Source organism: Notolabrus celidotus, chromosome 13 (assembly GCF_009762535.1).
Source record: "Notolabrus celidotus isolate fNotCel1 chromosome 13, fNotCel1.pri, whole genome shotgun sequence".
Lineage (NCBI taxonomy): Eukaryota > Metazoa > Chordata > Actinopteri > Labriformes > Labridae > Notolabrus > Notolabrus celidotus.
In genome coordinates, this window is record NC_048284.1 from 20488910 (window position 1) to 20501406 (window position 12497).

Here is a 12497-nt window from a genome sequence, read left to right on the forward strand (position 1 = left end):
GAACCCCTGTTCTTGTGAATGTGGAAAAATACATTCAAACAATAATTAAAAAGTCCATCATTATAAAACTTAAGTTGTATTTTTTTTTTTAAGTTAAATTATTATTATTTAAAAAAAAAAGATGGTAAATATCTGTTTAGGCCCTCTTGGTCCCTAAATACCAATTTGAGCAATAACATGCTCTAGATAAAAATTTGGAGGGGAAACAGTGAACCTCACCATCAAGACACTGCAGTGACACTCACCGTCCTCTAGAGGGAGCTAACTCGCCACCCTTGCAGTGCCACATCTGCATCGCCCGTCCCTCCAAAACAGATGGACAGCTCAGCCGACCAATGACAGCTCGTTATCTCATACAGTATTCCCTCTGAGCCAATCAGAAGCAACAGAAAGATGTTTCGCACTGTAATGGGCGGGTCTTAGGGATGATGGACACGACTGTTTTGAGCTGTGGCCAGATTTTCGGTGTGGGCTCCTCCAGCGAAGATTTTTGGAGGCTGAGATAGTGGGTTCGTTATTTTGTGGAGGAGAACAGGGTGATAGGCCACGTTTGGAAAGTTCCTCACACGCATCGTTGGAAAATCACTCAAGGTAACATTTAATTTTACCTCCTTTTAGTCACGTGATGAAGACGCTATCGTGAGCGGTGTGTTTAATGCTCTTTAAGGTATTTTACGCAGTCTTCTGTCGATTTTGGATTTATAAACACTCAACCTGTTCTTTTAACCGAGGTGACTGAAAACGTGTTTGTGAAATATTAGAAGAAAACATCATGCTTGTGTCTGAAACCCGTTATGTGGAGTTGCAGTCATACCTTCGATGTAGGGCGATTCATGGCGCCTATCTTCCTCCACATTATCCCTGTTATCATCACCTAAACTACCCGCCGTGTCTCGCTCCTAGTGTTTGATGTGGCTTACATCAAAGTATTCGTGGTCACATGTGGCGTAGGCAAAACTAGAAATGTTTAAAAGTCATTTTTGTAAATGAATAGACTCGTAGAGGTGTGTGTGTGTGTGGTCGTATTTCCTGGTGTGGAGAGACAGAAAGGTGAATTCTCCCGCTACGTTAGCGGGGAGTTTACGTCCCTCTGATCCTGCTGTTCAAACACACCTATCTGTTGTAAAGGCATGTTAATGCTGCTTTTCCTGCTTATTTAAAAGGTGTAATATGGAGTTTGAAAGCATGGAGATGTTAAGAACAATAACATTTCATTGTAAGTCGTTGTGTTTGGAGTTGTGTCGTGTTTCAGTGTTTCAGTGCTTCTCTGAGCAGGAGAGCACGTTCTGTTTTAAATGTGTGTTTCTGACTGTTTCATGCAGCGAGGTTGTTTACAGGGATGTCTGGGAAATGCAGTTCTAGTTGAGCAGTGATAGTATTAAAGATAGGGCTGGAACAAAAGAGACATTTAACACCCACACCCGAATCAAGGCACAGAATAGTAACACAAAGTTTGCTTAATTGTATGTGATATAAAAATGGCTTCATAGTGCCCAGCATCAAGAAAGTGGAGCATTTAATTTATCTAGAAAGTAAGTAAGCAAATACCCCAGCTATTCTATTTGACCAGTGCCTCAAATCATCAATAAACTGTTATTAAAGCTATAACTTGATCATGTAAGGAAGGAATGATCGATTGGCAATACATCTATGACACACTTCTGCAGCAAACTGTTGATATAATGGATTAAACATGTTAAAACCTCCCTAAAGTTAAGTATTTGTTCCAGTATTGATGGATCAGCCCAAGGTGTAATACTCTCTTACTAGTATTTGTCAGCATACTGTGTGTAGATACAGTACAGTACAGTACAGTTGAGCTGACTTTCAACGATGGAGCAGTGATAGTATTAAATATAAGGCCCTGGACTGCATTATTATTATTATTATTATTATTATTATTATTATTATTATTATTATTATTTTATCATTATTATCTAAACCATTGTTTTAACATGTATTTATTTATCTTATTTATTTCTTGTGTTCATCTGATCTTGTTAACTCTACCTTATTTTTAACTTTTCTCTCCACTCTTAGTAAAATTAATAAAATAAGTGTGTTGATTTTCTTTTCTTTTTTAAGTATTTCTTTTTTTTTTAATGATGCCTTCTATAATTTTACCATTGCTGTTGTTTTCTGACTGTCTGTCACTCAGTGAAGCACTTTGGGCTACATGTTTTTATGTATGAAAGGTGCTATATAAATAAAGTTGAGTTGAGTTGATTTGAGGGCTGGAACAGAAGAGACATTTAACACCCAAACACACCCGAATCAAGACACAGAATAGTAACACAAAGTTTGCTTCATTGTATGTGATATAAAAATGGCTTTCTAGTGCCCAACATCAAGAAAGTGCAGCATTTCATTTATCTAGAAAAATTAAAAGAGAGGAAATTATTTGAAACGTTAAGTTGAAGTAAGCGAATATCCCACCTATTCTACTTGACAAGTGTCTCAAATCATCAATGAACTGTTATTAAAGCTATAACGTGATCATGTAAGGAAGGAATGACACACTTCTGCAGCAAACTGTTGATTTAATTAATTAAACATGTTAAAACCTCCCTAAAGTTAAGTATTTGTTCCAGTATTGATGGATCAGCCCAAGGTGTAATACTCTCTTACTAGTATTTGTCAGCATACTGTGTGTAGATACAGTACAGTACTGTATGTGTGTGTGTGTGTTTCCACAGAGAGCCTTACAAGTCATACTTTGTGTGACAGATGGCAAGGGTTCAGCTGGTTCACAAACAGATAGGACAGCATGCTCACAATCTGACCGGACTTAGTGTGGATAGTGCTGACGTGTAAAAAAGCCGGTGGTGATTCGCAAACATACCTCTCATTACATAAACCTAACTCAGTTTTGATGAATCAAATCAGTATCTGTATGCACAAGTCAGACTTATGTGATAAGATAGACTTCACTACATGCATGGATGCAGTGCACGTATCATGCCTGTCGTGATTTAACATTTTCACATGTAATACCATCGTCAGTTTGTTTGAATCCAGAGAACATGGGTGTAATCTTTCTGCACAAACCTAAACCATGCTAAGTGGAAACCCTGTGGAATTGAACAAATTACATAACAGTGTCATCCTCCCTCCAGCTACACAGCAACTCGCTTTAAAGCTACACAACCAGTCTTTTCTAGGCAGGTTTTTACTCTAAACATGAACATTTCTTACTCTCAAGTAGCATAGATTACTGGTTACAGCATATATTAAACAGGCTTATTACAGTGTATAAATAACCCACAAGTACTCCCACTGATCAGTCTGAATCCAGTGTAATGTGAACCCCTTACTTTCTTTAGTGTTAATTTAACATGTCGTATTGTCAGTTAACCCTCCTGTTACCCTCAAATTTACTATCATCTTTTATCCTTGGGGTCAATTTGAACCCAACAATTTAAACCTCCAGAAACTGATTGTTACCCAGGTTTATGTGTCAGGTACTTTATGTTTCTTTGTTGACTACCTAAATAGCCCTTTAAATAAAATATATTTCAAGCATAAACATAATTTAAAGCATTTAGAAGGACTTTATTTGTAAAACAGAACATCAAACTGCTGCTGAGTTTGTCATGCTCTCGTCGACCCTGCCGTGTTTCTATGTTATCAAAACATACGACACAGGACACATCATTGAATGTCTTTAGAGACATGGTGGCTGGAAATATTACATCTCAATGTAAAGGTTGGCGGTTCGATCCCATCTCCTGCAGTCACATGCAGAAGTGTCCTTGGTTATAGGGACCTCAATATCATCCAAAACAAATGTGTGTACAATGTTGGTATTTCTTATGTTATATACAGCAAATTGACCCCAAGGAACACTGATGTGTAATTTTTTGTTATACAGGAAATTGGAACATATCAACATTTTAATGTTCCGTTCTGAAAATCCATTTTACTATAGGTTAAAACTTTGCAGATTTGCAGTCATACAGCATCAAGACGATGCTGTTTTGACTCAAGACATGTTTAATTTAAGCAGGAAGGACTTGAGGGTTTGTTATGCTGTAAGGGAAATCTAACAGTGAAGCATATATGTCACTCTGGTGTGCTCTTCCTGTCAGCCCCCCTCTCTCTCTCTCTCTGTGTGTGATGGTTTATCAACAATCATCAGGGCCATGTTCACTCTCAGACTCTCAGGATGTGCAGAACAGTGGCAGCTCTGTCAAACCCGCTAATGAGAGAGGCTTTAATTGGTTGTTCTGGTGGGAGAATCTGCTCATTAAAGATAGCTGGAAACAACTCTGGGTTAGCTAGAGTGAGTGCATTATCTCTCCCACCCCCCTCTCAATATTTCTGTTGTTAGGCAAAGACCCCTTTGAGGTCTGCTTTTTATGACTAAATGCTTCAGATTGTGTTGTCAGCTGGTTTTGCTCTTTCCAAATGTCACAAAACTTGAATGCCAGAGCTCCAGGAGACAGAGTGTGTAAGGAAAAGGCCTAGAATGACACTCAATGTGACAGCATAGCAATACTTGTGGTTTGACAACTGCTTAACAGTGCTAAAAAAAGACAGAAACATAGTATAAGGGTCTGTCAAACTGTTGATTTATTGGTGTTGCTGCAGTATTCTGAGATACTGAGAATGAACGTGGCTTCAGTGTTCGCCTTGTTTGAGGTATAAAGTCAAGTTCAGGAGACAAAAATAGGATATTGGAGATTGGATGACAATAGGAGCAAGGAAAGGATACAGAAGCAGGCAGAGAGGAAGAGAGGAAGAGAGGCTGAGTGAGAGGGACAGAGAGAGAGTGAGAGATATTGCTTAACCATTCGGAAAGGCTATGGGAACATCCCTGCGTGTGTGTGTGTTTGTGAGTGGATGTGTGTTTTAGTCCTGACCCTGTCGGTTCAACAGGAGCAAAACACGTCACATCGGCTCAGGCACACATGGACACCCCGACTGTCCCAGATTGACGAGATTGGACTGTATTCGTAGGGAAAGAAGAATATAGACTTAATTCTTGAATGTTTTCTGCCATCAGGTTGCCCAGGTTCTCAGCTGGTCACAGTGTGGGAGATCACATTAGATCATCCTCCTTTAGTCTGTCAAAGCCGTTTAACACTTGAAGTCCAAAACACAATCCAAGCCTTTCTTTCATCTCCCTCCAGTGATCGCACTGACATTGGGAGAGTCACTACAATTACTAAGGTGGACATATTCTACAGTTCAGCACTCAGCCGTGACCAGGGGGGAGTATTAGCCTCTAGCTGTCGGCCAGCGGGCACCGCAGGACTCGCATTCACGCACACAGAAAAGATCAGAGGGGCACAGATGAATGCAAACTGTAATGCAGTGTTCAGCTTATTACCGCTTACAGAAAGACACAGAGGGGAGGAGGGAAGGAGGGAAGGCGGGAGGGGTGGGAAGAAGGGAAAGATGGATAGAGATGTAGAGGGGGTGTGTGTGATGAGGAGAGGGAGGTTTCACGAGGTAAAAAGGTCATGGAGGTTCCAAAATGTGAAAAAATGAATGTAGAATCATTGAGAATTGTATTTGAATCAAGCGGCAACCTCCGGTCTAAAAATATGAGTCCAATTCCGAAGTGCAGTTCATCGAGGATCTGCTTGAGGCTGGCTCCGGAAGTACCGGAAATCACACACACCAATTCATAAAAGCCGATCTTTACATCAGAAATAAACATGTTTACAGCCTGGTACAAAAGACGAGTGTAGTCTGGATAGATCATTTCTCGATCGACACACACGTGGCAATTTCGAAGATATTGAGATTACGAGTCTTCCAATGAGAGGCACAGCTGACTTGATTGACAAGCAGGAACACTGTAGCTGTTGGCTAGGAGGCTCAAAGCCCGCCTCTTTGCGTCACAATCGCTCGACAGCAGCAATATGGCTGCCGAAGACGATTTACCTCAAAACAACGCTTCAGAAACAGATGGGTGATGTCACGGATACTACGTCAATATTTCATACAGTCTATGATTTGAATAGGTTTGTAGTACAGTTGTTTTATCAGCCTCTGAATACTGTCCAGGTTGCTGTATTGTCTATCAAGAAGTGTGCAATCTGCTGCTCTCAGTGGGCTTCTTAACTTTTAGGAAGAAAAATGTGATAGAAACATCTGATCTTTTGTATAAGATGTTTTGTTCTTGTAATCAAGTTGAACCAAAAAGCCTAACAGAGTTAAAAAGACAGCCTGCTCTACGGGTGATCAGTAGAGTAATTGTGTTGCTTAATAAGAGGGTCACAAGAGGGTCTTTTACAGGAGAATAAAAGAAAAAATCCTTGTTGAATGTTTCACGTCCCAAAGGGAGAAAGAGAGGGCAAACTGCTTCCCCCAGCAAGTGTCCAGCGCTGAAAGAAGCGATAGAATAAAAAACAGAGAGAGAGCGTGGGCCTGTGGCTTTGGCGGGGGGCCAAACATAGTTAAAAACAGATTAATCAGCATAGGGTCACATTCTCACACAGAGAGGCTGAACAGAGCATGGCTGGACGGGGGCCGGAGCTCCGTCTTTTAAAGGCCACGTCTTAGGGAGCAACACGAGGAAGTGTTGGCACTGAGGTGTACAGTACATCAGTGGAAGAAGGGATGATGTCTTCTAATGTCTTTAAACCCTTTTTCTCTCCTTGAAGGCCTGATCCCGGCATGCTTAAACTCAAAAGTGGAGGAATCAGTTAAGTGTGCAGTTAAGTGAGGCTCAGTAATGATATGGGACAGATGTCAGAGCTCCAAATGTCTGTGTCTGAAACACCACCAGTGGTCACATCATGTCTTCAAGCACCTCCAAAGTTGTCACAATGTTTGCTGTACGGCTCAGGGAAGGCTGTTTTTGAAGTGTAGTGGACATACAGTGGATCTAAAAGCTGCAAAAGAGGGTCGAACTATAGATTCTCTACCTCTGAGATGAGCTTGTTTTAGAAAATGATGCATTCATCCATCTTCTCTGTTACCTTTTTGGCCTTTTGCTCTCTTTTCTTTTAAAGTCCAGAGGTTGTTGCGTCAGGAGAGTTGCCTTCCCTCTGTTATTTTTAGAGGATGTGTCAAATTGGTAGTTTTGAACTAGGGCTGTCAAATTTTGAGATGTATTGATATATTTTTAAATGAGATTTAGGGTAAGACAATATCATTCATAATGATAAAGTCATGTTTTTTTAATGTAAAGTTTTTGGTTTTTCCCATAGAGCAGCCACTTTATCTATTTCTCTCCCCCGTGCCTCGCCTCTCTTCCACTGAGCAAAACCGAAACTAATAAGCCCGCCCCCCCCCCTGGTCATTCAGAACTAGTCCTGGGTGCAGCGACAACATGGAGTCAGATAAATGACAGTGCTACCTAAGAGGAGATAGACAGTGCACTGAAGAATGCTGGATTATTGGGAGATGTTTCAGGTTTCAGGAGAATAATGTATTCTGTGGAAAGCACAGAAAACAGATTGTGAGTTGCGACAAAGAGTTCAAGCACGACAAATATCTTCCAACAATCAAGACAGCGCCACAAAGGGCAATACAAAAAGCCCAGTCGCAATTGACAATGTACACTGAAGTCAGAGAAAGCCTCGCCAAAGTGTCTCACTTCACGCTGACCACTGACGTGTGGTCCAGCGAGACCTGTGAGCCATGAGAGTGTGACAGCATGTCTCATGGAAGACTGGGAGATGAAAAATGCTATTTTCCCCAAGATCACACTGGGATGCCTTCACAAGCTGGAAGCTTGGGCCAACGGGATGGATTGCTATGACAACTGACTAAGGGATAGCGGCGCAAATCAACAAGTGGCAGAGGTTGCAGTGTTTTGGTCCCAGATTTCATGAGTGCATTGTTGAAAGAATAGCTGAGAAAAACTAGATGTCAGGCGTAATGCTCAAGAAAAAGATTCTCTACTTACAGTCATGCTTATTGACAACAAAGTAATTGATTTGAAATGTGTACTCTGAATGCAGTATTTTTCTTCACTGAAAAATATTGAGATATCCTATATCGCCATTCAACTGAAAAAAATGTGAATTCTAGGGTTGCAAAGGGGTGGAAAATTTCTGGAAAGTTTCCGGTAAATTTCTATGGGAAGTTAAGCTTGGGGATTTTGGAAATATTCCAAATTGGAAACTTTATATTGGAATTAATGGGAATAACTGGGAATTGAGGGTAATTTTATGGAAAGGTATCACATCCAAGCATAAATATATGTTTTGTTATAAGAAGACATCCTTCCCAAATAATACAATTAAAACAGATTTATTTGTAAGTAGAAATTTATTAAGTGTTAAATATTTTATGGAACAATCAATTATTTCATTGAAGAACAAAAACATGAATATTGAGTTAAATATTACTCATCCCCCCGACCCAACCCATTCAAAAATGAACAAAAATGTTATCCCAACAAAGGCCTGTTGAAAATGTTAAATGAAAAGAGCCTCTCTCCCTAAAAACAGTCCCATTCAACATGCAAATAAAAAGTGCATGTAGGGGGCGTGGTCTCAATAGTCCTGCAGTAAGCAGTGTGCTATGTTCATGTGATTGAGGAATAGCATAGATGTTCAACTGTACTTGCATGAAATCTGGTTGTTTTAGTCAGGATTATGCTAAAATATATTTTCCCCAACTATATTTAAGTTCCTAATAAGAGCAAACCTTCAATTTAGTAAATGTCTGATGTATTCCCGTTTATTCCCATGGAAAGTTTCCAACTCTGAAAATTCCCAGAATTTTGCAACCCTAATGAATTTTGGTCTTTATCGCCCAGCCCTATCTTTAATGCAGCCCAACTGCTACCACCTCAAGATGCATCGTATTGCATATTTCAAGTGCTCGTCGTACTGTTTTCACACTAGCAGCATTACAGCCACAGTGTTGCTAATGCGAAGCTGCTTGTGTGTGTGCATGCTGCCGCAGGTTGTGCTCAGTTTGCGGTGGCTGACGCAAATGTTTGGGGTGAGATGATCAGCTTAGAATGCTGACTCCAGATCCATTAACAGAGGCCCAGATTGGCTTTGATCCATTGGCTGGGATCACTATTAAATAGCTCGAGAGCCTCGTGTACTTACTTAAAGCAACAATGAAGAGATCATTATTCTGCCTTGAGTAATCACTCATTGTTTTTTCTTCTACTTTGCATCACTTTGTGGAAGGTTATACCTTTAAGACCTTGCTGTATTACACATTCAATCATCCATTCTTTCACTTGTTGATTGAATGAGGGATTGATGGTCCACCATTCATTCATCATGTTCCGGCTGTTCATTCATCGGGGCTGTCAAAAGAAAAGTCAGGGACGGGCTTGAAATGTGAAGAGGAAGGGGGAGTATATACGAGGAGGAGCACATGGGCAGAGTGATAAAGAGGAAGGGATGAGGGGAGTAAAAGGAAGTGAGAGGAGGGAGTGTCTGGGAAGAGAGGGGTTTAGAGGGAGTGCAGACACACTAACTTGTTCTAATTAGTAGCCGTTGAGTAGCCGTTGAGAGGCTCTGAAGATTGTCTTAAAAAGCCTGAACAGAACCAACGATGTGTTCGTGTGTGAGGGGGAGATTCAAAGCTGTGTGTTCCTCGGGTCAAACATTCAGAGGGAGATACACTACATGACTGTATGGATGTTTTGCACCCCGGTTACTTCCTGTTTCTCATGTTGACAGTTCCCTAATGGCAGAGATGGAGGGAGAAACAGTAGGCGTCGATTTTGTGTCCAAAAATAAAAGAATCACAGATAAAGATAGAGGGGATTGGAGTTAAAAAAGAAACAGGCGAAAGAGTTGACGCTGCCTGTTTGACACATTTCCTGTTTCCTGGTTAGAGGTCAGAGGTCACTGGTGTGGGATTAACTGATACCAGACGCCTAAACAATCTGTCTGATGATGTCTGAGAGAAGATGCAACACACATCACACGTGGAGAGAATGTGTGTCGTGACTTTAGAGGCAACACGTCCTCTGGTGATTGAGAAAACAGGAGGATGATGTGAGAATGAGGACATCTCGTGGTGTCCACCAGGGGAGAGTCTAAATTTAGAGATTGGAGTTAAGGTTAGTAGTGAGGAAATGAATGACAGGCAGCTGGAGCTGATGTGTATGTGTGCTCTTTACATTCTCATTATTGTAGCATTGCAGAACATGTGCTACTGACTAAACATGCTAACTGTGCTTTGTAATACAAGGATTGGGTGGCACACAGGCTCTGGCTCTCCTCTGAAATATGTTGTTAAAACCAATAAAGAATGCCTCTACTGATCTGCATCACTCCTCAGTGTTTTGTTCTGCATCTTTCCCTTTATTGTTAGTGAGAACATTGTGTCACAGATCGCTCTCTCTGGCCCGACTTGAGGTGAGAGCGAGGTGCCACTGCTGCTGAATAACGACCCTCTTGAGCACTGAATTTGCCGAACACTGTGCACTGTTCAGTCTTTGAGATTAAAGCTGCGCAGTCCTTCATGTTTGCAGAATGGTATTTCTGTGTCTTGCTGTTACTGTAGAAGAATAGAAAATAACTTTATTGTGCAAAAGTCAGAAACTTCCACTCTCTTGCCTGTGCAGATGCATGCCATTGAAACCCCCAGGGCAACACATTGCACAAGGTGACACATTTTTGTGTTCAAAAGTAAAGACACAAGAAGTTTATCCCAGCCCACTTTCACACTATGCCTGATAGATCATATATTTCTGAATAGACACCTCAGAACTGAAGGGTGATCATTTTTGCTCATATCAGTCGATATCTATAGTTATAATGATTAAAAGGCAGATTTTTTCTCCTGAGTGGAAGTTGAAGAAACCAAATTGTTAACTTGCATCTGGATTTAGATTTCTGATAAGATTCTTGAATCCATAATTTTTGATGGTGCTAACAGGAAGCAGGTCTTTTGTGTAGGAGGAGACTTTTGTGAAGTTTTAGTTTGTAGATTCTTATTTTTCTCAGGTTGAGGTGATTTGATTTAAACTTAAAACAAATATATATCAAATTGTATACTGTGTGTCAGTTTAGAGAGTATTGTCTGAGTAGTGCACTCCCCTTTGAGATTACTAAGGGTTACAGGCGGAGTGATCTTTTTTCCCACAGTGCAGTGAAAGCATCGCTGGACATCAAACAGGTTCACAGCAGAAGTTGTCTCTGTGCTTTTCTTTTGAGGTTTTAGGTATTTAGTAGGAATGCACCAAAAATTTGGCCACTGAAAAATTTCGGCCCAAAATGGGAATGGAAGTCAAAGCCATAAATGCAATGGTGGAGGAGACCGGGAACAGTTGTAACACGTGACATATCTGTCTATAACTTTGAGCTCTTTTAACTCAGTGTGTTCAAACCTCTATACAAACTAGCTTCAAGTGTCTGCTAATAAATGGCCTAGAACATGCCTGTGCAACACAAACAGAAAATGCATGGCCTACTCCCTACTAATAATTGGCTTAATAATTTCTTTCAGTGTTTCAGTTTTAGGCCATGAATTTTCAATTCGGTGCACCCCTAGTTTTTAGTTTTCTTCTGTGTCATTGCTCATTTCAGCTGTGTTTACATTCCACTCCGAATGTCTTTAAGCCCCGCCTACCTCTCACCCTGCATCGTGATTGGCTGTTCAATGCCGTCTTCTTCTTCTGTCCATGTTGTTGGCTGGCAACTAGCATTTAAGGCACAGTAGCACCCCCTCCCTTTTCCTGTTATTACAGGATTTTTTATCGAACATTTGTATATTTATACTGAGAAAATGATATCACGATGATTATCATTATCGAATTATCGCCCAGCCCTCGTCCCTGACCTTGTTATTCACAGGTGTATCTTTAGATTTGTTGTGTCCTGTCTGTGAAATTGTGGCCGGATAATCAAGATCGTTTTGTAATGATATATCATGAGCTATCATTCAGGACTGCTAAGTCTCAATTTAAGTCTCAGAGTAGAAAAACATCACACAGTGCTGTCTGTTCTCAGACATTTCAAACCTTCAATCTTTTCTAATCATCACTTGTTGATGCACACATTCAGCTCCGTGCCAAAAGACAGGTTAATATCCTCTACATGACTATCAGCTTGCCACAGACGGTAGCTGTTCTAATGATGAGGCTCAATGCCCATGAAGTCATTTGTTTAGCCTAACACCTGTTGTTATTACCCTCTTTGGGAGTTATGTTACTGTAGTGACACCACACCCAGCGCTATACTCCAAAGAGGCAGAATCAGGTTTGATGTTGTTGTTCTTTGGATATCTTCTCTTCTCTTCCCTACTCTCTCCCTCTCTCTCACACTCACACTCGCACACTCGGTAAACTGTATCTCCTCTTGTGTGCACTCGTGTGACCCACCCATACTTTCAGTCTGTCAACACACACACACACACACACACACACACACACACACACACACACACACACACACACCGTCACTCACATCCACACAGACAGGGCACTTGCGCCTGACTGCTTTAATCGTTGAATAGGGGAGTTTAGCTGCTAACAAAAGTAGTTATGAGCTGACCCGCTATTCTCACACAGAGATAAAGACAGAGACGTGTAGTGCTTGAAGATAGGGTTTAAAATATCC

At 40.9% G+C, this 12497-nt stretch overlaps 1 protein-coding gene across 7 annotated transcripts in view; it reads left to right on the plus strand.

Annotated features, from left to right (window-relative positions):
• Window positions 1–416: 416 nt before the first annotated feature.
• epb41l2 (erythrocyte membrane protein band 4.1 like 2) overlaps window positions 417–12497 on the plus strand; it is a 72524-nt gene continuing 60443 nt past the window's right edge. For 4 of the 7 annotated variants that reach the window (XM_034699659.1, XM_034699660.1, XM_034699661.1 and 1 more), the window contains exon 1: window positions 417–591. The gene's annotated coding sequence lies outside the window, so the exon portion shown is untranslated. The remainder of the gene's footprint in view (window positions 592–12497) is intronic. The other 3 variants (XM_034699664.1, XM_034699665.1, XM_034699666.1) reach the window with 1 other exon arrangement.